This window comes from Oryctolagus cuniculus, chromosome 10 (genome assembly GCF_051225735.1).
Source record: "Oryctolagus cuniculus isolate XC-2025 breed Fujian yellow rabbit chromosome 10, ASM5122573v1, whole genome shotgun sequence".
Classification (NCBI taxonomy): domain Eukaryota; kingdom Metazoa; phylum Chordata; class Mammalia; order Lagomorpha; family Leporidae; genus Oryctolagus; species Oryctolagus cuniculus.
Genome location: NC_142876.1, coordinates 66,920,850 through 66,942,578, shown reverse-complemented (window position 1 = coordinate 66,942,578; position 21,729 = coordinate 66,920,850). Strand labels below are relative to the sequence as shown.

General features: G+C 46.4%; 1 protein-coding gene across 7 annotated transcripts in view; it reads left to right on the top strand.

The window, feature by feature from the left end:
• PPP4R1 (protein phosphatase 4 regulatory subunit 1) overlaps positions 1 to 21,729 on the top strand; it is an 83,936-nt gene that overhangs the window by 1,958 nt on the left and 60,249 nt on the right. The window lies entirely within an intron of this gene.

The following is a 21,729-nucleotide window of genomic DNA, read 5'->3' as shown; positions in this document are numbered from 1 at the left end:
GAGCAGAGCCCGCCCGGGGCTGAGGCTGACTGTGGCTTTAATACCTATGTAAATAATTCAGAGATGGCCGCAGTTTGGAGTTGCTCTTTGAAATACTGTGCAGTTAATCCTTGGTGCTGTCTCTTGTGGTTCCCCTTACCCAAATCAAACTTAATTTTTAGATTCCTGGTGGTTTTGAGTTAAGTAAGGGGGATTTACCATTTAGAAGGATTCTCAAAAAAGAGTATTTTAAAGTAAATGAATCATATCCAGACTGACCTACTGCTAAATCCGGTGTTTCATAAACGGCTCTCTTGATAGGGAGCAGTACTGTGTAGTGAAGGGCAGCTTTGTATTTCTCTTACAGTTTGACCTTAGGCCACTTGCTCCCCAAACTGTATTGACGGTATTAAGGCGGCTGCAGATTTCAGGTCTCTGGCAGGGTTGGGATGGGAGAGGGGGACTTGCTGTTTTTGCACTTATGTTCAAGGCACGCATGGAGTTTATTATGACTGTTCCAAGCGGGAGCTGCTGAGGGTCAGTGTGTTTTCTGGTAGGTTCTACTCCTGCAGGAAGAGATGCAGTGTCAATTTCTTCCTTACCTTCAGTCCAGAGGGGTCAGCATAGGGTGTGTGAAGTTCAGCCCTAGTTTCCTTAGGAGCTGTTGAAAGCATGGTTGCAACCCATGCCCTCTAGTGGTTTCCCAGCAGTTTTATTTCCTGTCAGTGCTGTAAGGAAAGTACCAGAGGCATGATAGGACTGCTTTGACCCAAACCATGTACTGGTGGAGGCATTCCACGCATAAATGCTCGTGAGGCACTGAGAACAGCAGAGAGCAACAGCTATATTTGCTGTTAAAGGAAGAGCAGAGAAGGAAATGTGATGTATACTTCAAAGTATATTATGGAAGTCTGTTATATTTTAGATGCTGCTAATGCTTACAGTTCATTGTTCTGGGTTCTGTTCCCTAAATTTAGTATAAAGCATTAGACATTTGAAGGCCCAGATAGCTTATTTGCATGTGTGTGATTTGCTTGAAGACTGACTTGGAGTGACTGCTTGTTTTTCTCAGTTGCTGACGTCTTGTAGGTGATAGATAGCTGTGAACATTCAGGAAGGGACGGTCTAGACCGCGGGCGCTGGAAGGCCTGCTTGCCCTCTGTTGTGAAGTGAGAAAGAATGAGGAGGGCAGGGTGGCTGGTAGGGAATGAAGAAGCTCCTCACATCCTGCAGGAGAGGTAGAGGAGACAGAGAGGATGGAGCTCCGTAGGCTGCCACCTGCCCAACTTGCATTTCTGTCTGTGAGGCCAGCCTCTGGGGAAGACGCTTCAGCCTCTCTAGGTGTGTCAGCCCTTGTGGTGGGAGGGAGTTACATTCTCGCCGAGGTCTAGAGTCTCGATTGCCTTTCCTAAGTGTAGAACCTGAGGCCGAGGTGGATACTTCCTTGGCACAGGGTATCTGTAGCTGTGGGGACCAGGCAGGGACCCCGTGGCCTGTGCTTGAATGAGAAGCTCAGCTTTTTTGTGTTGTTTTAAGCCCCAGAGTCTGTGTACAAAGTCCAGAGACGGGAAGAGGGTTGATCAGAGACTGACTCACCTGAGACCTTGGAGGAAAAAAATCCCCAAATCCTAGTATGTAGAGAGTAGGTATTTTATATATATCAAAAGTACATAACGGCAGGTAAAGAAAATCAGTGGCAGGTATTATTAAAATTAGATTTAGAGCCGGCGCCACGGCTCACTAGGCTAATCCTCCACTTTGCGGCGCCGGTACACCGGGTTCTAGTCCCGGTCGGGGAGCCGGATTCTGTCCCCGTTGCCCCTCTTCCAGGCCAGCTCTCTGCTGTGGCCAGGGAGTGCAGTGGAGGATGGCCCGAGTGCTTGGGCCCTGCACCCCATGGGAGACCAGGAGAAGCACCTGGCTCCTGCCATCGGATCAGCGCGGTGTGCCGGCTGCAGTGCGCTGGCCGTGGCAGCCATTGGAGGGTGAACCAACGGCAAAGGAAAACCTTTCTTTCTGTCTCTCTCTCTCACTGTCCACTCTGCCTGTCAAAAAAAAAAAAAATTAGATTTAGCATAATATTTTAAGTTTTAAAGTGAAACTTTTTTTAAAAAAATTTATTTATTTTACTTGAAAGTCACAGTTACACGGGGGGGTGGGTCTTCCATCCACTGGTTCACTCCCTAGATGGGTGCAATGGCCAGAGCTGAGCTGATTTGAAGCCAGGAGCCTCTTCCGGGTCTCCCACGTGGTTGCAGGGGCCCAAGGACTTGGGCCATCTTCTGCTTTCCCAGGCCATAGCAGAGAGCTGGATAGGAAGTGGAGCATTTGGGTCTTGATCTGGTGCCCATATGGGATGCCGGCACCGCAGGTGGTGGCTTTACCTGCTGTGCCACAGCGATGGCCCCTAAAGTGAAACTTTTTTTTAAAGATTTATTTATTTGAATGAGTGACAGAGAGAGGGAGACCTGCTGTGCGCTGGTTCACTCCCCAGATGAGCACAATGGCAGGAGCGCGTAGGGAGCTGGATTGGAAGTGGAGCAGCCTGGACTCAAAAACAGTGCCCATATGGGATGCTGGCGTTGCGGGTGTCAGTTTTACGTGCTGTGCCACAATGCTGACCCCTCTGAAGTTAATACCGGATCGTGAATTACACTTCTACTTTCCAAGTGGGAGGCAAACTGGTGACTGCGTTCGAAAAGGAATCTGAGCAGATTTCTGAGTTGGGCAAAGCCCTTTGTGACTCTTTCTGTCTTCCTTTTTTTTTTTTTTTTTTTTTTTAAGATTTATTTATTTACTTGAAAGGCAAAATTACAGAGGGAGAAGGAGAGAGAGAGAGAGAGAGAGATCAATCTTCCATCCACTGGCTCACTCCCTAGTGGCTACAGAAAACAAGAGCCAGGAACTCTGTCCTGGTCTCCCACTTGGGTGGCAGGGGCTCAAGCACTTGGGCTGTCCTCTGCAGCTTTCCCAGATGCGGTAGCAGGGATCCATTTGTAAGTGGAGAAGTGGGACCCAAATGGGATGCTGGCATCAAGGGTGGCAGCTTAATCCACAGAGTCACTCTGTTTCTTGAATGATGAAAGTACAAAATTACAGATGAATGTTTTAGAGGATGGTATTTCAAATTTCTATTTTCAAATTAAGTTTTGATTTACATTTAAGTAGCTAAGTTTCTGAAATGGGTGAGATAGGATCTAAGACAGTAGGATTTTGTGAATTGGTCTTATAACAATTGCATTGACACAGTCTGATTAAAATTTTAAACTTTATCAGAGAAATAGATCCAAGAATGTTATTTTAAGAGAATGGTTATTACATCCCACTTAATAGTTTAATAAGTTTGTTTGTTTGTTTGTTTGTTTTTGACAGGCAGAGTGGACAGTGAGAGAGAGAGAGACAGAGAGAAAGGTCTTCCTTTGCCGTTGGTTCACCCTCCAGTGGCCGCTGCGGCCAGCGCACCGCGCTGATCTGAAGGCAGGAGCTAGGTACTTCTCCTGGTCTCCCATGTGGGTGCAGGGCCCAAGCACTTGGGCCATCCTCCACTGCCTTCCCAGACCACAGCAGAGAGCTGGCCTGGAAGAGGGGCAACCGGGACAGAATCCGGCTCCCCGACCGGGACTAGAACCCGGTGTGCCGGCTCCGCAGGCGGAGGATTAGCCTAGTGAGCCACGGCACTGGCCCAGTTTCATAAGTTTTAACTTCTTTTCTTTCTTTCTTTTGAAAGGCAAAGTTAGAGGGAGAGGCAGAGTGGAAGCAGAGATCGATCTTCTATCTGCTGGTTCATTCCCCAAATGGCTGCAACAGCCAGGACTGTGCCAGGCCCAAGCCAGGAGCCAGGAACTTCTTCCAGGTCTCCCAAGTGGGACTAGGGGCCTAAGCACTTGGGCCATCCTCCACTGCTTTCCCAGGTGCATTAACAGGGAGCTTGATTGGAAGTGAAGCTGGATTGGAAGTGGAGCAGCCAGATCTCAAACTGGTGCCCATATGGGATGCTGGCATCTGCTGTACCACAACACCAGCCCCTACAGCAGCTTTAGGACATAGATTCTCTTCACAACAGTCCTGTAACGTGCAGGCTTTTTAAGTCACAGAAAAAAAAACCAAAGGGCCAAGCTGAGACCAGGAGCGTTATCTGGGTCTCCCATGTGGGCGCAGGGCCCCAAGCACTTGGGCCATCCTCCACTGCTTTCCCAGGCCCACAAGCAGGGAACTAGATCAGAAGTGGAGTAGCTAGGATTAGAATTGGCACTCTGTGCCACAATGCTGGCCCCCCCATGCCAGACATTTTTACATAATTGTTGCAGTTTTGGAATACTTTTACTCAAGACTGTGTTTCAGGTTTGAAGGCAGTGTTGAAACAATTCAAGTACAGGAATGATGGAACTGGAACTCATCGAGGGTACTGGCTTGATTGAGCTCCACTGTCTCCAGCACGTTCCCCTCCATACCCCTAATGTTTCTGAAAACTACTTCTGAGAAAGCTTCATAGGGTCCTAGCCACTTGGGGGAGCTGAGAAGTGAAAACTGGGGCTGTTTTTGCAGTAGCAGCAAGGGAATCATGGAAAACCCCAGGGAGGGTGCCTTTGAATGTGATCATATGCAGGCCCGTTGTTAAACACAGATTTGAGAGAGTGAGTCATGAGACTTGGTAGCATGTTTGATTGCTGCCAACATGATTGGACAGGAGAAATCTTTATTTAGCAATAAGATAATTAATATCGAAGAGGAGGGTGGTTTAAAAATGGTTTGAGTGGTGCCTACGTGTGGATAAAATCAGCTAATGATGTCTTGGCTAACAATTCCTAACATAGATTTGGGTTTTTTTGTTTGTTTGTTTATTTGTTTCAGGATTGATTTATTTGAAAGGCAGTGTTAGAGGAAGAGGAAGAGACACAAAGAGAGATCTTCCGTCTGCTGGTTCACCCCGCAGTGGCCGCAACAGCCAGGTCTGGGCCAGCCAGAGTCTGGAGCTTCATCCAGGTCTCCCACATAGGTGGCAGGAGCCCAAGCACTTGGGCCATCACCTGCCTTTTTCCCAGGCACATTAGCAGGGCGCTGGATTAGAAGCGGAGCAGGCAGGACTCACTGGAGTTCATATGGCATGCAAGCAGCCTCACAGGCAGAGGCTTAACCCACTATGCCACAACACTGGCTTCTAGAGCTTTTTTAAAGAGAAAGAAAAGGTGGGGGTGAGACGGCCCTTCTAACTCTGCAAGAGCCTATAGCGGGATGACCAAAAGAACCAAAACACAAACACCTCTAAGTGCAGTTTTTGTTGCTGCCTTTGAGAGATGACTAGCCCTTGCAAGTTACAGTTCAGAAACCAGCCATATTGTGTGATCCCTGGGTTGTTATTTCTAGTCCTATTGCCCCACTCCTGTTGATCAAGACCAAGAATTCATAACTGTTTATTAAACTATTGTCTTAGATGTTTGCATTACATCTATTTTTATATTTTGGAGAATAATGATTTTTCTCTGTTAATGGCAAAAAATTTTTGTCACCAGCTACCTGTTGGAGTGGGAAGTCCCTAAATTTGAAATAGGCTTTGTTTTGCTTTTTTGTTCGATCTGAGATTAAACCTAATCTAATGTTTTAGGCACATGCATGAGTGGCACACTTATGGTACTTTGGCCTAGGAGGTTAAAGGCCTGTATTCCTTGTCAGTTCTGTAACAAGCCTGGAACCTGCCTTGCCTTTGCACAGATTTTTGAGCTTAGCAGGTCCTCTAAGGTTCCTCCTCCTCAAACTCATTCCCTGACTCTCAACTTGTAAGTCATAGCACTCTGTCTCCCTAGAGTTGAGAGCAGACTTGTTTTGTGGTCTAGTTGACAACAGTTTGGTTGGTATTTGAGCATTCATCATGCAATAATTCTGGAAGATATTCCAGTATGGTTTTGTCTAGGGGAAGGAACACTGGGCTTTGTTAAGACTGTTGACCTGGGTTCATTTTCTCACCCTGCCATTTGTTTTCTTGATTATCTTGCACTAGGCACTCAACTTCCCTCAGCTATTGTCTATATTTAATATTTAAAATGTTGATGAATTTTTTGGATTGTCTTTTTTTTTTTTTTTTTTTTTTTTGACAGGCAGAGTGGACACAGAGAGACAGAGAGAAAGGTCTTCCTTTGCTGTTGGTTCACCCTCCAATGGCCACCGCGGCCGGCACACTGTGGCTGGTGCACCACGCTGATCTGAAGCCGGGAGCCAGGTGCTTCTCCTGGTCTCCCATGGGGTGCAGGGCCCAAGTACTTGGGCCATCCTCCACTGCACTCCCAGGCCACAGCAGAGAGCTGGCCTGGAAGAGGGGCAACCGCGAAAGAATCCGGCACCCCGACCGGGACTAGAACCCGGTGTGCTGGTGCCGCAAGGCGGAGGATTAACCTAGTGAGCCGCGGCGCCGGCGTCTCTGGTTTTTGACTGCTACAAATAGGACTGCTGTGAACATTTCCTGTACAGTTTCGTGTGGATATACATGAGCTTTCTCTTGGGAATGTATCTAGGAGTGGAATGAATGGCTATAAAATTCTCTAAGGCACTGCCAGCCCGTTTTCCGCCATGGTTGTCACATGTCCCATTCCCACCAACAGAATGAGTGCAGGTCTGTCTCTTCATATCCCGGCCAGCACTCCTGCGGGCAGTCTTTTTAGCCATCTGCTGAGTGTGCTGGTATTTCTACGTGGTTTAAATTTCCATTTCATGAGTAGTGCTCATCCTTTTATGAACTCCCTTCTCTCTCGTCTTTGGTGTGAAAATGCCTGTTCCTATCCTTTGCTCATGTTTTCATTAGAATATTTTCTTAACTGTCTAGAGAATTTTTTATATATTCTAGAACAAGTCCTTTGTCAGATATATGGTTTGGAGAAAATATTTCCCAGTGTGTAATTTGTCTTTTCATTGTCTCAGCAGTGTATTCAGGAGATGGAGAAGTTTTGAATTTTGATATTTAATTTATCATTTTCTCACAGAGATTTCAAATGTCAGGCTTAGAAAGTTTCTTAAGTTTGATGAGAAGTTAGAAATGGGTATTACATTTTGTCAGATTGTTCTGTGTATTCAGAGGATTATGTTTTTTTCCTCTTTTTCAATGTGATAAATTATATTGATTTTTTAAAAAATATTATTAATTTTTAATGGAACTTTCAAACATATACAAAAGCAGCTTAGCTGCCATGTTCTCACTGAGCTTTAACTTGTGTTTATCTCTCTGTAAGGAAACTTTTGGAGGGAAGGGGAGAGCTCAGCCAGAGGACTTACCTGGGGTGATCATTTAGATTCGAAGGGCTGATGTAGATCATCTTTACATTTAAATCTATCATTCATTTTGAGAGAAATAATTCATTTGTTCAAGACTTCATTTATTGAGGATTGGTAGTAATTTGGCCATGGGTTAGTTAAAATTTTACATTTGGACTACCAGTGGGAAAAGGATTACTAACCAAAGTGATTGGAAAATAAGACTAAGGGAAATGTTTACTTAACAAAGAGAACAAACGACATATCTGTAATAATGTATGGGAGAGCCACACCCTGCAAGTGCTTTGATATGCTGCTTACGCCTATCAAATACTGTTAGAGCAAGCAAGCATCGTCTGGGAGCCTGTGCTGTACCACTGTGGCTCCGTGCCACCATACTTCCCATCCAGCTCCCTGCTAGTGTGCCTGGGAAAGCAGCAGAAGATGGCCTAAGGACTTGGGCCTTTGTACCCACATGGGAGACCTGGATGAAACTCCTGGCCATCAGCCTGGCCCAACCCTGGCTGATGCGGCCATTAGAGTGAACCCGCAGATGGAAGATCTTTCTCTCTTACCTCTCTCTCTCCCCCTTCTCTCTGTAATTCTGCCTTTCAAATATAAATAAATTGTAAAAAAAAAAAAAAAAAGCAAGCAAGCATGGTCATGGTAACTAATGTGAAAGTAGATAGATGAACATACCACTTACACCACTTGCCTTTTCTGTGACTTGTATATAGTCATCGCTCAGTGTTGGTGGGCTCCATGACCTCCCTCAGACACAGAAAATCTACAGATGCTCAGGTCCCTTGCATGAAATGCAGTTTTTGCATAGAGCCCACACACATCCTCAGGTATGCTTTGACTTATCTCTGGGTTACTTATAAGACCTACTGCAATGTAAATGCTGTGTAAAAAGTTGTTATACTCTACTCTTTGGGAAATAATGACAAGAAAAAAAGAGCTTGCACATGTTCACTATAGACATGATTCCCCTCCCCCCCAGCCCCGTCATTGTAATTCTGAGATTGGTTGAATCCGTGACTATAGAACCCATAGATAATAGAGGAGTGACTGTGTTTCAGAAAATTACTCTTGGCGCTGGTGTTGTGTAGCAGATTAAGTTGCTGCATGCAGCACTGGCATCTCATATGGGCCCCAGTTAGAGTCCCAGCTGCTCCACTTCCAATCCAGCTCCCTGCTGACGCATCTGGGAAAGCAGCAGAGGACAGCCCAAGTACCTGGGCTTCTACCACCCAAATGGGAGACCCAGATGAAGCTCCTGGCTCCTGGCTTTGGTCCAGCACAGCTCTGGTCGTTGCAGCTATTTGGGGAGTGAACCATCAGATGGAAGATCTGTCTCTCTCTCCTTTCAAATAAATAAATAAGTCTTTAAAAATTATTTCTTGCCTTAAATTCAACCATGAGATTGAGTGTGCTGTAAAGTATTAATTGTACTTGCTAATAAAGATAATTTCTTCTTCTTCTTCTTTTTTTTTTTTTTTTTTTTTAAGATCTATTCGAAAGAGTTACCAGAGAGAGTCTTTTGTCCACTGGTTTGTTACTCAAATGGCTGCATTGTCCTGGGCTGGGTCAAGTGGAAGCCAGGAGCTTCATCCAGGTCTTCCATGTGGGTACAGGGACCCAAGCACTTGGGCCGTCCTCTGCTTCTTTCTCGTTGCATTAGCAGGGTGCTGGACCGGAAGTGGATCAGCCAGGACTTGAACTGATTCCCATATATGGGATGCTGGTGTCACAGACATTGGCTTTACCTGCTATGCCACAATGCCGGTCCCGATAATTTCTAAGGGGCCCAGTGCTGTGGCGTAGTGGGTAAAGCTGCCACCTGCAGTGCCAGTATCCCATATGGGTGCTGGCTGGAGTCCTGGCTGCTCTACTTCCTATCCAGCTCTCTGCTGTGGCCTGGGAAAGCAGTAGAAGATGGCCCAAGTCCTTGGCCCCTGCACCCACGTGCAAGACCCAGAAGAAATTCCTGGCTCCTGGCTTTGGATTGGCGCAGCTCTGGCCATTGTGGTCAGTTGGGGAGTGAACTAGCAGATGGAAGACCTCTGTCTCTCTGTCTCTCCTTCTCTCTCTGTAACTCTTTCAAGTAAAAATAAATCTTTTTTTTTGAAAAGATAATTTCTAAGGATACAGTAAACTTTTTTTTATGTTAGAAGGAAGGATTTCTACTAAACATACTTATATTGTTGTAAAGTACGAATGGAAGCTTGACATACCTGTTCTTTAAGGTTGTATTTTAAAAAATTACATTGTGTGGTCCTGCTAATTGTGTTTTTTTTTAAATCTTTTTCTGTCAATTTTCTTCCTCCAAGCAGTGAGTTAATTTTCTGTTAAATCAGTAGACCATGGGTTAGAAAGTGTTTATAAAGAGCCAGATAGTAAATATAGTTACTCAACAGTTGCACAGATATTACAGTGAATTCCCCAAATTTCTTCCCCTGCATTTAGCCTTTGTTAATGTTTTGCCAATTTGCATTGTTTTCCTTTTTATAATTATATAAGCACACATACACATGAAATGTAATTATATGTTCTTTTTATTTTTTAAGATTTATTTATTTGAAATGCAGATAAAAGTCTTCTTTACACTTTTTTGAGAATAAGTTGTAGAGAGTGTGACTTTTAGCTTCTATCTCCTAGGAATATGAGCGTAGTTATAGTAAGCAAATTCAGAAGAATTAACATTGATGTATGTAGTCCATGGGGGATTTTATCAGTTTTCTAATAATGCCCTTCATAGCAGCCATCTCTTTTGCTAACCCAGGCTTATGTGTGCCATTGACTTGTCACGCTGCTAGTGGGGAGCAGTTTCTCAGCCTTTGCCTTTCATGATATTAATGTTTTTGCAGTCTGATTTAGGTTATGCCTCTTCTACCAGGACTGCTGGATAGGATAAGGTGTTCTCCGTGCTGCCTACTAGGAGGTGCCCATGGAGGTCTCCCCATTATTGGGGAAATTGGGGTGGTGTGTGCGAGACTTCTCCATGGTGAAGATTTTGGTTTTCTTTTTGGATTAGTAAGGGCAATAATTTGACTTTGGGAAATGACCCATTCCCAGACTTTTTTTCCCACTGGTGTGGGAAGGATTGGTCCTTCTGCCTGACTCCTGGCTGTTTTCTGCTTTACAGGAGGTCTTGCCCTTCTCTCCCATTCATTTGTTGACTTATTTGCTAAAACCTCACTTTAAAGTGCCACATCTTAAGGTAACCCTCACAACAAGGATTTAATTATTCTATGGTATCTCTGTCATTTATTGTCTAAAATGTAAAGACTGGGGCAACAGAAATGACATTCTGGCATGAAGGGAAAAATCGAAGTGGGTGGGGTGGACAGACTATCAGTTTTTTTTCTGTTTTTTGGGATATTACTAGAGGTTGAGGAGGGGCATCAAAGAGTGTTTGATCACTTGGTGAAAGTTAGCATGTACAGATCAATTAGTTCTTCCTGTTGTAGTACTTCTCAAAGGCCATAATATGCTAATGGTGGTGAATAGCTTAGAGAAGGGTAGGATATGTTAAAGAGACCCTAGGCTCTTCATGTCTCTGTGGAATACCTTTTCATTAGCAAATACTAATGAGTGTGCCGCCAAGAGAAGCACTGAACTCTGTTTTTTAGGTAATAAGATTAGCAAGATAGCCTTTGTCTTCAGAGAATTTGTGTATGTTAAGGCGTGGGATGGGAAGGAGGTAGAAAACAAAGAAAACATACCAAACACTGCAGTTGCTGACAGTGAAAATAAAGGCTCCTGTGGCTGCAGGAAACTCAAAGGAGGAACTCCTAATTAGAGAGAATGGGAAATGCTTCCTGGACGGTCTTTGGAACAGGTAAATTTAAACTGAGCTAGAGCTAGAGAGGACGGAAATGGGGCAGGTCAGAACAAAGACAGGAGAGTAGTGGGGCATATTATGAAAAATGGACTCCATGTGTCTGGGATTTTGGCCGGGGAAGCCCTGGAATTCCAGGAGAATGAGTGGAGGCTGCCTGGAGGACTTTGGGGCAGGGAGTATAGTGAGGCAAATGTTGTTTCAGGAAAAATGAAAAAGCTGGCACAAAGACTGGTCTGGCACTAGATGGATTGAGGCAAGTGTAATAGTCTAGGACAATGAACTTCAGACTTTATTATTGATACTTCCTAAAATGATGTGAAAAACTCCCATCCCATCACTCGTACATTTAAAAATACATATCCAGGCCGGCGCCACAGCTCACTAGGCTAATCCTCCGCCTAGCGGCGCCGGCACACCGGGTTCTAGTCCCGGTCGGGGCGCCGGATTCTGTCCCGGTTGCCCCTCTTCCAGGCCAGCTCTCTGCTGTGGCCAGGGAGTGCAGTGGAGGATGGCCCAGGTGCTTGGGCCCTGCACCCGATGGGAGACCAGGAAAAGCACCTGGCTCCTGGCTCCTGCCATCGGATCAGCGCGGTGCGCCGGCCGCAGCGCGCTGGCCGCGGCGGCCATTGGAGGGTGAACCAACGGCAAAGGAAGACCTTTCTCTCTGTCTCTCTCTCTCACTGTCCACTCTGCCTGTCAAAAAAAAAAAATAAATAAATAAAATAAAAAAATAAAATAAAAATACATATCCATATTTTTCTACGTAAGATTCCATCCATTTGCAAAGGGTGTAATTTCCAGCATATTATAAGTACTCGTATTTTAAAATAAAAATTATGTCACCTTTTTAATTTTTTTTTTTTTTTTTTTTTGACAGGCAGAGTGGACAGTGAGAGAGAGAGACAGAGAGAAAGGTCTTCCTTTGCCGTTGGTTCACCCTCCAATGGCCGCCGCTGCAGCCGGCGCCCCGCGCTGATCCGATGGCAGGAGCCAGGATCCAGGTGCTTTTCCTGGTCTCCCATGGAGTGCAGGGCCCAAGCACCTGGGCCATCCTCCACTGCACTCCCTGGCCATAGCAGAGAGCTGGCCTGGAAGAGGGGCAACCGGGACAGAATCCGGCGCCCCGACCGGGACTAGAACCCGGTGTGCCAGCGCCGCAAGGTGGAGGATTAGCCTATTGAGCCACGGCGCCGGCTATCTTTTTAATTTTGCAAGGCAGAAAAACAGTGAACTGTTTCAGATGTTGAGGGGGTAGTGGTAGGGGTGGAAACCGATGCAGAAAAGAATTTTAGAATGAGACATAGCCAAAAGCTGATGGGAAGAATTTATTGACACAGGAGAAGTACACAGTCCACAGGCAGAATGCAGGCAGGTCCAGAAGGTGAGCTTTTGTATTGCCCTGGGCCTGAGGTAGTAGATCTTTTTTATTAAGTTTTTTTTTTTTTTTTTTAATTCCAGGAAGCACTTTATACTGTTAGGAGAGTCCTTTACTATGGTAACATGCCGTGGCATACCTTGTATGTTTCATTAGCATCTTCAGTCTCCAACCAGGGTTCTGTTTTTTACTACTGTAATGAAGCAAACGTTGATTGGCTATCAAGATGGCTTCTCAATTTGGTAAAATCTGGTTTTTGCTTATAAGGAAGTAGTTGGAGTCTGGCTGCTAAATTATTGATGATAAGAGATAGTGGTGGCCAGCGCCGCGGCTCACTAGGCTAATCCTCCGCCTTGTGGCGCTGGCACACCGGGTTCTAGTCCCGGTCGGGGCGCCGGATTCTGTCCCAGTTGCCCCTCTTCCAGGCCAGCTCTCTGCTCTGGCCTGGGGAGTGCAGTGGAGGATGGCCCAGATCCTTGGGCCCTGCACCCTATGGGAGACCAGGATAAGTACCTGGCTCCTGCCATCGGATCAGCGTGATGCGCCGGCCGCAGCGCACCAGCCGCGGTGGCCATTGGAGGGTGAACCAAAGGCAAAAAGGAAGACCTTTCTCTCTCTGTCTCTCTCTCTCACTGTCCACTCTGCCTGTCAAAAAAAAAAAAAAAAAAAAAGATAGTGGTGGGGCCAGCAATGTGGTATAGCATGCTGCCTGCAGTGCCAGCATCCCATATGGATGCCGGTTCAAGTCCCAACTGCTCCCCTTCCGATCCAGCTCTCTGCTATGGCCTGGGAAAGCAGTAGAAGATGGCCCAAGTCCTTGGGTCCCTGCACCCACATGGGAGACCTGGAAGAAGCTCTTGGCTCCTGGCTTCGGATTGGTGCAGCTGCGGTCATCTGGGGAGTGAACTAGCGGATGGAAGACCTCTCTCTCTTTCTGTCTCTCTGTCTCTCCATAACTCTGCCTTTCAAATAAATAAATAAGTCTTTACAAATAGAGAGATAGTGGTGACTTCATTAATGTTTGCTCCACATGGGGTCACCTGCCTAGGCCTGTTACTCAACTATCCTGTCTCACTAAACCAGCTATCTATCCTGCCTCAATTTCCTCCCTGGAGATTTTTGATCCCATTGTCATATGGGTTGCTGAGGGAGGGCGGTCTCAACTTATATAACAGCTTCATCTGAGCAGGGATGGCTTCTACCTAGCCTGGAGACAAAAACCTCTCGAAAGTTACTCTTATACCAAAGGCTTAAGTAGATTGGTGATTAGTGATACAGAACAATCCTCAAAACTGGTTGGAGGAGTTGCTTTAGAACCCCTAAAACTGAGTTCACTCACCTGACCCAAAGAAAGTTGACCCACTGGCATCAGGGCTGGTGGAACAAAGGAGGCATTTATTGTAATATGCAGAACGAGAAACTGAGTGGCTACCACGGAATCCCTGGGCTTCCAAAGTGCTTGGGGGTGAAGATTCTCACAGGTTGAAGTTGACATGAGAGGTGCACTTTGAGGTTCCTGATTAGTCTGTTGTAGTAGTGGCCTTCCTTTGATTCTTCAGGGAGTTTTTGTGATGACCAGGTAGGCATCCATCAGTCTGATAGCTACAGCAGATGGTAGTTACCTTCTGCCTTGGACCTAGAATTCCCCAAAAAGAAGCCCCTCACGACAGTACTGACCATCAGGGTGTTTGTTGGAGAAGCAAATGAACTGGTTGTACCACTCCCTGAATTCAGTGAGTTAATTTTAGTAAGTGATTGATTTGTTATCAAAAACGCAGAGCAAAGGTACTTTAGGTTAAGGGAGAGTGGCTAGGATCCTGGGACCTGATGGTATCTGACACCTAGCTTTAAGCAGTATATAGGGGCATAGCTTCAATAGCTGAAAGATGGGTGTTTTATCTATTTATGTAGGAATAAAACTATGTGGGCTCCTGAATGCAGATACTTGTGTGTTATGATAGGGTAGAGAGTCCCCTGGTCCTCAGGTTGTAGTTTAGCGATAAGTCCCAGGACAGTAATCATCAAGGCAATAACGATGGAAATCTGAAGGAAAGGAATCACTACTGTTACTGGAGTGGGTAAGCTGACATCTGAAGTTGTGACAAAACAGTTGAATAAGCAGGCAGGAAATATTTATCCTGGTGTGATTGCCCATGAGATTATAAACAATTCCAGTAGCAATCCCTATTCCCAGACTTCCTTCTCTGTACGAGTTACTAACAATTAAGATTCATCAGGAGTCAAGATGTAGTTGTTTTTTCTGTTTCCCTAGCAAATGGAAACATGTCCTGTACATCATAGAGTTTTTCTTCATCCTTCTCATTGTCTATTTTGCAAACATTGTTGATAAACCACAATGTATGGATGCAGTAAGTCTGACTTCAGCTTCCCAGATAAAGTCCTTTGGGGTTGTCATTTTTAAAGCAAAGAGCGACTTTTCCTGTGGACTCACAGATTTGGTATGGCCTTGATCTTTCCAGTCAGGGTCCATTGGATGAGGTCCTCCCCTAGTCCCATCATTTATAGCTTTAGTATAGGTGGTATTGGAGGAGCCCACATATTCAGTCATAAGTTGGCCAGAATCTTCTGTTGAAATGGGGAGACTGAAAAGCCTGGGGTCCTCAGCCTCCACTCATCCTGGTATAATTGGTGATGTGATTAAGGGTGATTGCCAGTGGGGGTTTGGAAGTAAGGGCACTGGAATGTAGAACAGCAAGACAGGAGAAGCCATTAAGGTGGTCATTGTCCAGTGCTTATATACAGTTAGTATTTGGGGTTCCAGGTGGAGAATAGGTCAGGGAGAGGGTCAGTGTAATAAATGTAGCAATAAAAAAAACCAAGCCTGATATTGGGGCCCACTATTGTCCAAATTGGGGGTGAAACTGAGCCATCTACTCATCTATCATCAAGGATCATCAGGTGTACGAGGTCCTTTGTTGGTCCCTGTAATGTGGGGTCAAGGATTCTTTGAAGTTTTACCATAGCAGGGTGCTAAGTAGTACTTGACTTTCCACTTGGTTGCGGTCATCAGTCATTAGAGATCCTTTCGTCCCAAATTCTTAGCAACACAGATCTGGTGAAACAGCTAACTGTGGTCCTGGGGATCCGGTGCTGGGAGAACTTTGTTGCCATATTCTGTCAGGACCTTTGTACTTGACCCAAATCAGTGATACCTTTTATTTGACCCTGGGTGTCTGGATCAATGAGAAAATCAGAAGTAAAGAAAGTCCTTTAAGGGTTTATTCACTAACCTATTTGAAAGGCAGAATTGCAGAGAGAGTTGGGTTTCTTTAACCTGCTGGTTCACTCCCCAAATGGCCATAATGGTGAGGCCGAAGCCAGAAGCCTGGAACTCCATCAGGGTCTCCCACATGAGTGCAGGAGCCCAAAGAATTGGACTATCTTTCTCTGCTTTCCCAGGCTCATTAGCAGAGAGCTGGATTGGAAGTGGGATTCAAATCAGCACGCCGATACAGGATGCTGAGTTGAGGGAAGTTTCGTTTCCAATGTCCTTCTTGTTTGCATTGAGGATATAGGCCTAGTGGCCCTTTTAGATAGTGATAATCTTTGTGCCAGTGTTCCAGCTTCATGTCTGGGGCTGACTGACAGAGGAAATGGGCACCAGGCAAGGCCTGTCTCTCAGGGGTGCTGGGCTCTATGTTGGTGTGTTTCTTTAAGGCACAGGTGGGGAATATCTGTCCCCTGGGCCCTTAAGGCCCATGCAATCATTCAGTCTGGCCCTGCTGAGACAACCATAGGCAGGGCTCAAAATTCAACAGATCTATAGCGGGCTAATTTTTTGTTAAAGATTTATTTATTTATTTGAAGATCAGAGTTACACAGAGGAGAGTCAGAGAGAGGGAGAGGGAGGCAGGGAGAGAGAGAGAGTGTCTTCCATCCTGATTCACTCCCCAGTTGGCCATAACAGCCAGAGCTGTGCTGATCCGAAGCCAGGAGCTGGGAGCTTCTTGTGGGTCTCCTACATGGGTGCAGTGACCTAAGGATTTGGGTCATCTTCTACTGCTTTCCCAGGCCATAGCAGAGCACTGGATCGGAAGTGAAGAGCTGGGACTCGAACTGGCACCCATATGGGATGCGGGCACTACAGGCAGTGGCTTTACTCACTACATCACAGTGCCAGCCCCATAGGCTACTTTTTAAGTTAGTAACTTTGGCCTGCAAATGATGTTATATAAATATCCATGTGGCTCTTCGCAGAAAAATGCTTCCCCACCAAGCTTTATGTCCTCTACAAGTCATCCTTGGAATAGGGCTGGGTTTCCTTCCTTGTGTCCTGTTACCTTCCTGGTTTTGTTGTAATTTACAGGCTTGACAATATTTTTTTCATCCCAGCCACCAAGCAGGTAACCATATGGTCTTGAAACCCTGAGTTTTCATGACCTCTTTGATAGTTCCAGTTAGGGCCTGTCTGTGAGACTGTTGTAGCTCCTGTAGCATATTGGTTGGGCTGTTGAGCCACCAGGGCATTAGCCCAGATTCGCTTTTTCTGCTCCAGAATACCACAGGTAGACAGAACAATACGTAAGCCAGCCCAAGTTAAATCACAGGTTAGGGTTAAGATCTGCAATTCCTCAGTGAACTTAGTGTGGTCCTGTGAGCATCTCCCCAGCTTTTACCTGTATTGGTTTAGATCAGTTAAGGAGAAAGAAGGGACATGTACTCTCGCTGTCCCCCCACATCTCCACTGCCTCCTTCCCTTGGGAGTAAAAGTTCTCCACATCCAGATGACAGGAGGCTCCACTCCGAGTGACCCTAGCTGAACTGTTTCTGGCAGAGGAGCATAGAAGGGGGTTAAAAAGTAAGAAGATAAAGGTATTCCAGTTATTTCAAAGGCAGCCCAGTGATGAGTCAGTGGGCATGGATGAAGAGTTGCCCATGAGTGAGAGTCTCTTTGTAACTTGAGAAAGAGAAAATAGGAGTAGGGTGTGTGGCAGCTCTGTGAGAGCCCCATATAGCCCAGTGAGAGGCCCCTCAGTGGACTGGATCAGATCTGGCGTCCCAGACTTCCTCCTGCAGGCTATGGCACTCTGAGCATCCTTGGAGGTGAACTTGTTTATTGCCTAAACATGGTGTCCTAGCGTCCTCTAGATACAATCCATGGTGCCCAAGCGTCCGTGGGCCACTATTTGCCTAGGCATACATGGCTCCTGGGACTACTTCTGGAGGAGGGGCAGGGGTTATAGGATTGGTGACAAAAATCTTACAGCTCATCCTCCCAGTCCTCACCAGTTGGTGGCCTGCCCAGCACTACTGGTCTGGCCAGTATAGGGCCATAGAAATGGTCCTAATAGGAATGAATTGAAGTGAGTGGTGCTACTACTTTTTTTTTTTTTTTTTTTAATCATGAAAGGTGTCAAGGAGTTCTCTGATAGTAGGTGTAAGGAGTCTGTTGTACATTAGGAACATCACCAAAAACCACCTTTTGGGCATTATCGAGGGTGTGGAGGATGGCAACAAAGCAGCAGATGCTGGATTCCTAAAGTGAGTGGGAAGGAACCAAAGTCTTTCTTTTTTTTTAAGATTTATTTATTTGAAAGAGTTACACAGAGAGAGGAGAAGGAGAGTGAGAGTGAGAGAGAGGTCTGCCATCCGATGATTCACTCCCCAGATGGCCGCAACGGCCGGAGCTGCGCCGATCTGAAGCCAGGAGCCAGGAGCTTCTTCCAGGTCTCCCATGTGTGTGCAGGGGCCCAAGGACTTGGGCCATCCTCCACGGCCATAGCTGAGAGCTCGATCGGAAGTGGAGCAACTGAGACTAGAACTGGTGCCCATATGGGATGCCAGCGCTTCAGGCCAGGGCATTAACCCGCTGTGTCACAGCGCCGGCCCTGGAACCAAAGTCTTGTAGGTGGAAAAGCCAGGAGCATCAGGGTAGTAAAGGGCTGAAGTGGGCCTGCTGCCTGGGGGCTCAAACCTGGCAGCAAGACTGCCATGCTGCAGGAGCAGAAAAGCAGACCCGGCCTCTAGTGCCCCTGGGGCTACCGCCTTGGCCGCCAGCAACAGCTGCATACCATGCTTCTGTGAGCAAGGCCAGGGCTGGGAGCTGGCAGTGGGGAAGCAGAGGCCGAGGAACTGGCTGCCATGGACCAAACACTTCATTAATGATGGCCATGAAATAAATGCTGGAACGTTTACCTTTAAAGAGCAGGAAGTAGGGATGAGAGTTTAGAAAAGGCATAAATGAAGTAGAAGTTAAACAGTGTAGCAAGTCCACAGCTAGTTGGTGACAGAGAGACCCCTCTGGGGCACTTCACAACATGGGTACAGGTCGTGGCTACACTTACCTACAGCACAAGGAAGGTGAGAGAGAGAAAACTCACTGGCTCACTTATCAGTGGGCTTTATGCCTCCTGTGGGCTGTCTCTCCTCCTGTGGGCTGTCTCTCCTCCTGTGGGCTGTCTCTTCATGGCGGGCTTGCCACAGATGGTGGAGGCAGGAAGCAAGGGGGTCCAAGCTCTTGGTATCAACAGAGAAAATTTCAGAACTGGACACAGTCAGATTAAGCAAAGGATTGACTGACAAAGTGAAAGTACGAAACCCACAGGCAAGGTGAGGCAGGTCCAGAAAGTGAACTTACGTAGCGCCCAGGATTTTTTTTTTAACATGTGATCTATCTATCTATCTATCTATCTTTCTTTCTTTCTTTCTTTCTTTCTTTCTTTCTTTCTTTCTTTCTTTCTTTCTTTCTTCTCTCTCTCTCTCTCTCTCTCTCTCTCTCTCTCTCTTTTTCTTTCTTTCTTTCTTTCTTTTTATTTCTCTCTCTTTCTTTCTTTCATATGATTTCTTTTTTGAATTTTTAGGATTTCTGTTTTTGAAAGGCAGAGTCACAGAGAGAGGTAGAGGCAGATTTCTTCCATCCTCTGGTTCACTTTCCAAATACTTGCAACATCCAGGGCAGGGCCGGGCTTGGAGCCAGGAGCTTCATGCAGATCTCCTATGTGGGTGCAGGGGCCCAGGCACTTGGGCCATCTTCCACTGGTTTCCCAGGCGCACCAGCAGGGAGCTGGATTGGAAGTGGAGCGGCCAGGACATGAACCAACACAGATGTGGGATGCCAGTGTCACAGGCAGCAGCTTTAACCTCCTAGCCTCAATGCCCAGGGGTTTTAACAGGTTTGTCAGCTCAGGGTGCTACCCTTTACTGATAAGAGGGTCCTTTACCGCGTTCAAGATAGGTCTTTGTCCATGCAAGTGCAGTTGAGGTAATATGCTGTAACATACCTTACATGTTTTATTAACACCTTCAGTCTACTCCCAGGAGTATGTGTTTTGCTACACTGCAGTGAAACAAAGGTTGGTTGGCTGTCAGATGGCCACTCAAGCTGGCACAAACCAGTTTTTGCTAATCTGTTCAGTACAATAAGATAGTTGGAGTCTGGCTGCTTAATTATTGATTATAAGGGCCTGTTTCTTGTTAAGAGATAGTGGTGGGGGCCGGGGTGTGGCATAGCGGGTAAAGCTGCTGCCTGCAGTGCTGGCATCCCCTATGGGCTCCGATTTGAGTCCTGGCTGCTGTACTTCCAATCTAGCTCTCTGCTGTGGCCTGGGAAAGCAGTAGAAGATGGCTGAAGTCCTTGGGCCCCTGCACCTGTGTGGGAGACCCAGAAGAAGCTCCTAGCTTCGCATTGGCACAGCTTCGGCTGTTGTGGCTGTTTGGGGAATGAGCCAGTCATTTTGAGAGTGTACCAGCATTCTCTATCTTCTCTGCATAAATAAATCATAAAAAAAAAAAAAAAAAAGAGTATAGTGTGGAAAAGGTGGAGGTGGGGGTGGGGTGGGGAAGTGGAGAAGGAACTCTAAGGTGGAGAAATCTGGCCAGGATGGCCTAGGCCAGGTGATCCAGGCCAGCATCAACAATATAAAAAAAGAGATAGTGATGACTTTGTTCATGTTTGCTGTATACGGTGCTGCCTGCAGGCCAGGAATTTACCTGTCTCACCAAACCTCACACCCATCTACTGGTTTATTTTCCAAATGCCTACAACATCCAGACACTCAATCCCAGGTCTCCCACTGAGTGGCAGTAACCCATGTAATTAAGCCATCACTATAGTCTTCCAGGATCTGCATTAGCAGGAACCTGGAGTCAGGACCTGGAGCCAGGAATTAAACCCAGGCACTCTGATTGGGAAGCCGACATCTTAACTGCTAAACCAAATGCATACCCTTCTATCACTTTTTAAAATGGAATATAGGGCCGGCACCGCGGCTCACTAGGCTAATCCTCCGCCTGTGGCACCGGCACCCCGGGTTCTAGTCCTGGTTGGGGTGCCGGATTCTGTCCCTGTTGCTCCTCTTCCAGTCCAGCTCTCTGCTGTCGCCCGGGAGGACAATGGAGGATGGCCCAAGTGCTTGGGCCCTGCACCCACATGGGAGACCAGGAGGAAGCACCTGGCTCCTGGCTTCGGATTGGCACAGCGCACAGGCCGTAGCGGCCATTTGGGGGGTGAACCAACGGAAGGAAGACCTTTCTCTCTGTCTCTCTCTCACTGTCTAACTCTGCCTATCCAAAAAAAAAAAAAAAATGGAATATAGTTACACATTGTGATACCAAGTCATCTGTTTTTTTTTTTAATTTGTGAAAAACTAGGAGGTTTTTTTGTTTTTTTTTTTTTACAATTTATTTTCTTTGAAAAACAGAGAGGCGCAGAGAGAGAGAGAGAGAGAGGGGTCTTCCAAACGCTGGTTCACTCCCCATATGGCCACAACAGCTGGAAGCCAGGAGCTAGGAGCTTCTTCCTGCTCTCCCATACGGGTGCAGGGGCTCAAAGACTTGGGCCATCTTCTGCTGCTTTCCCAGGCCATCGCAGAGAGCTGGATGGGAAGTGGAGCATCCGGGACTTGAACCAATACCCATACAGGATGCTGGCACTGCAGGCAGCGGCTTTATCCGCTATACCACAGTGCTGGCCCCAGAAGTATGAGTTTTTTATTTTTTTTTCTTTTTATTATTTAATAAATGTGAATTTACAAAGTGCAACTTTTGTATTGTTGTGGCTCCCCCCCAACCTCCCTCCCTCCTGTGGCCCTCCCCTTTCCCACTCCCTCTCCCATCCCGCCCTTCATTGACTTTCATTTTCAATTACCTTCATATACAGAAGATCAACTTAGTATACACTAAGCAAGGATTTCAACAGGCTGCCCTCACACAACCGCACAAGGTATAGGGTATTGTTCGACTAGGAGTGTTGTTTTTAAGTTTCATAGTAAAACACATTAAGGACAGAGATCCTATGTGGGGAGCCTGTACCCAGTGACTCCCGTTGTTG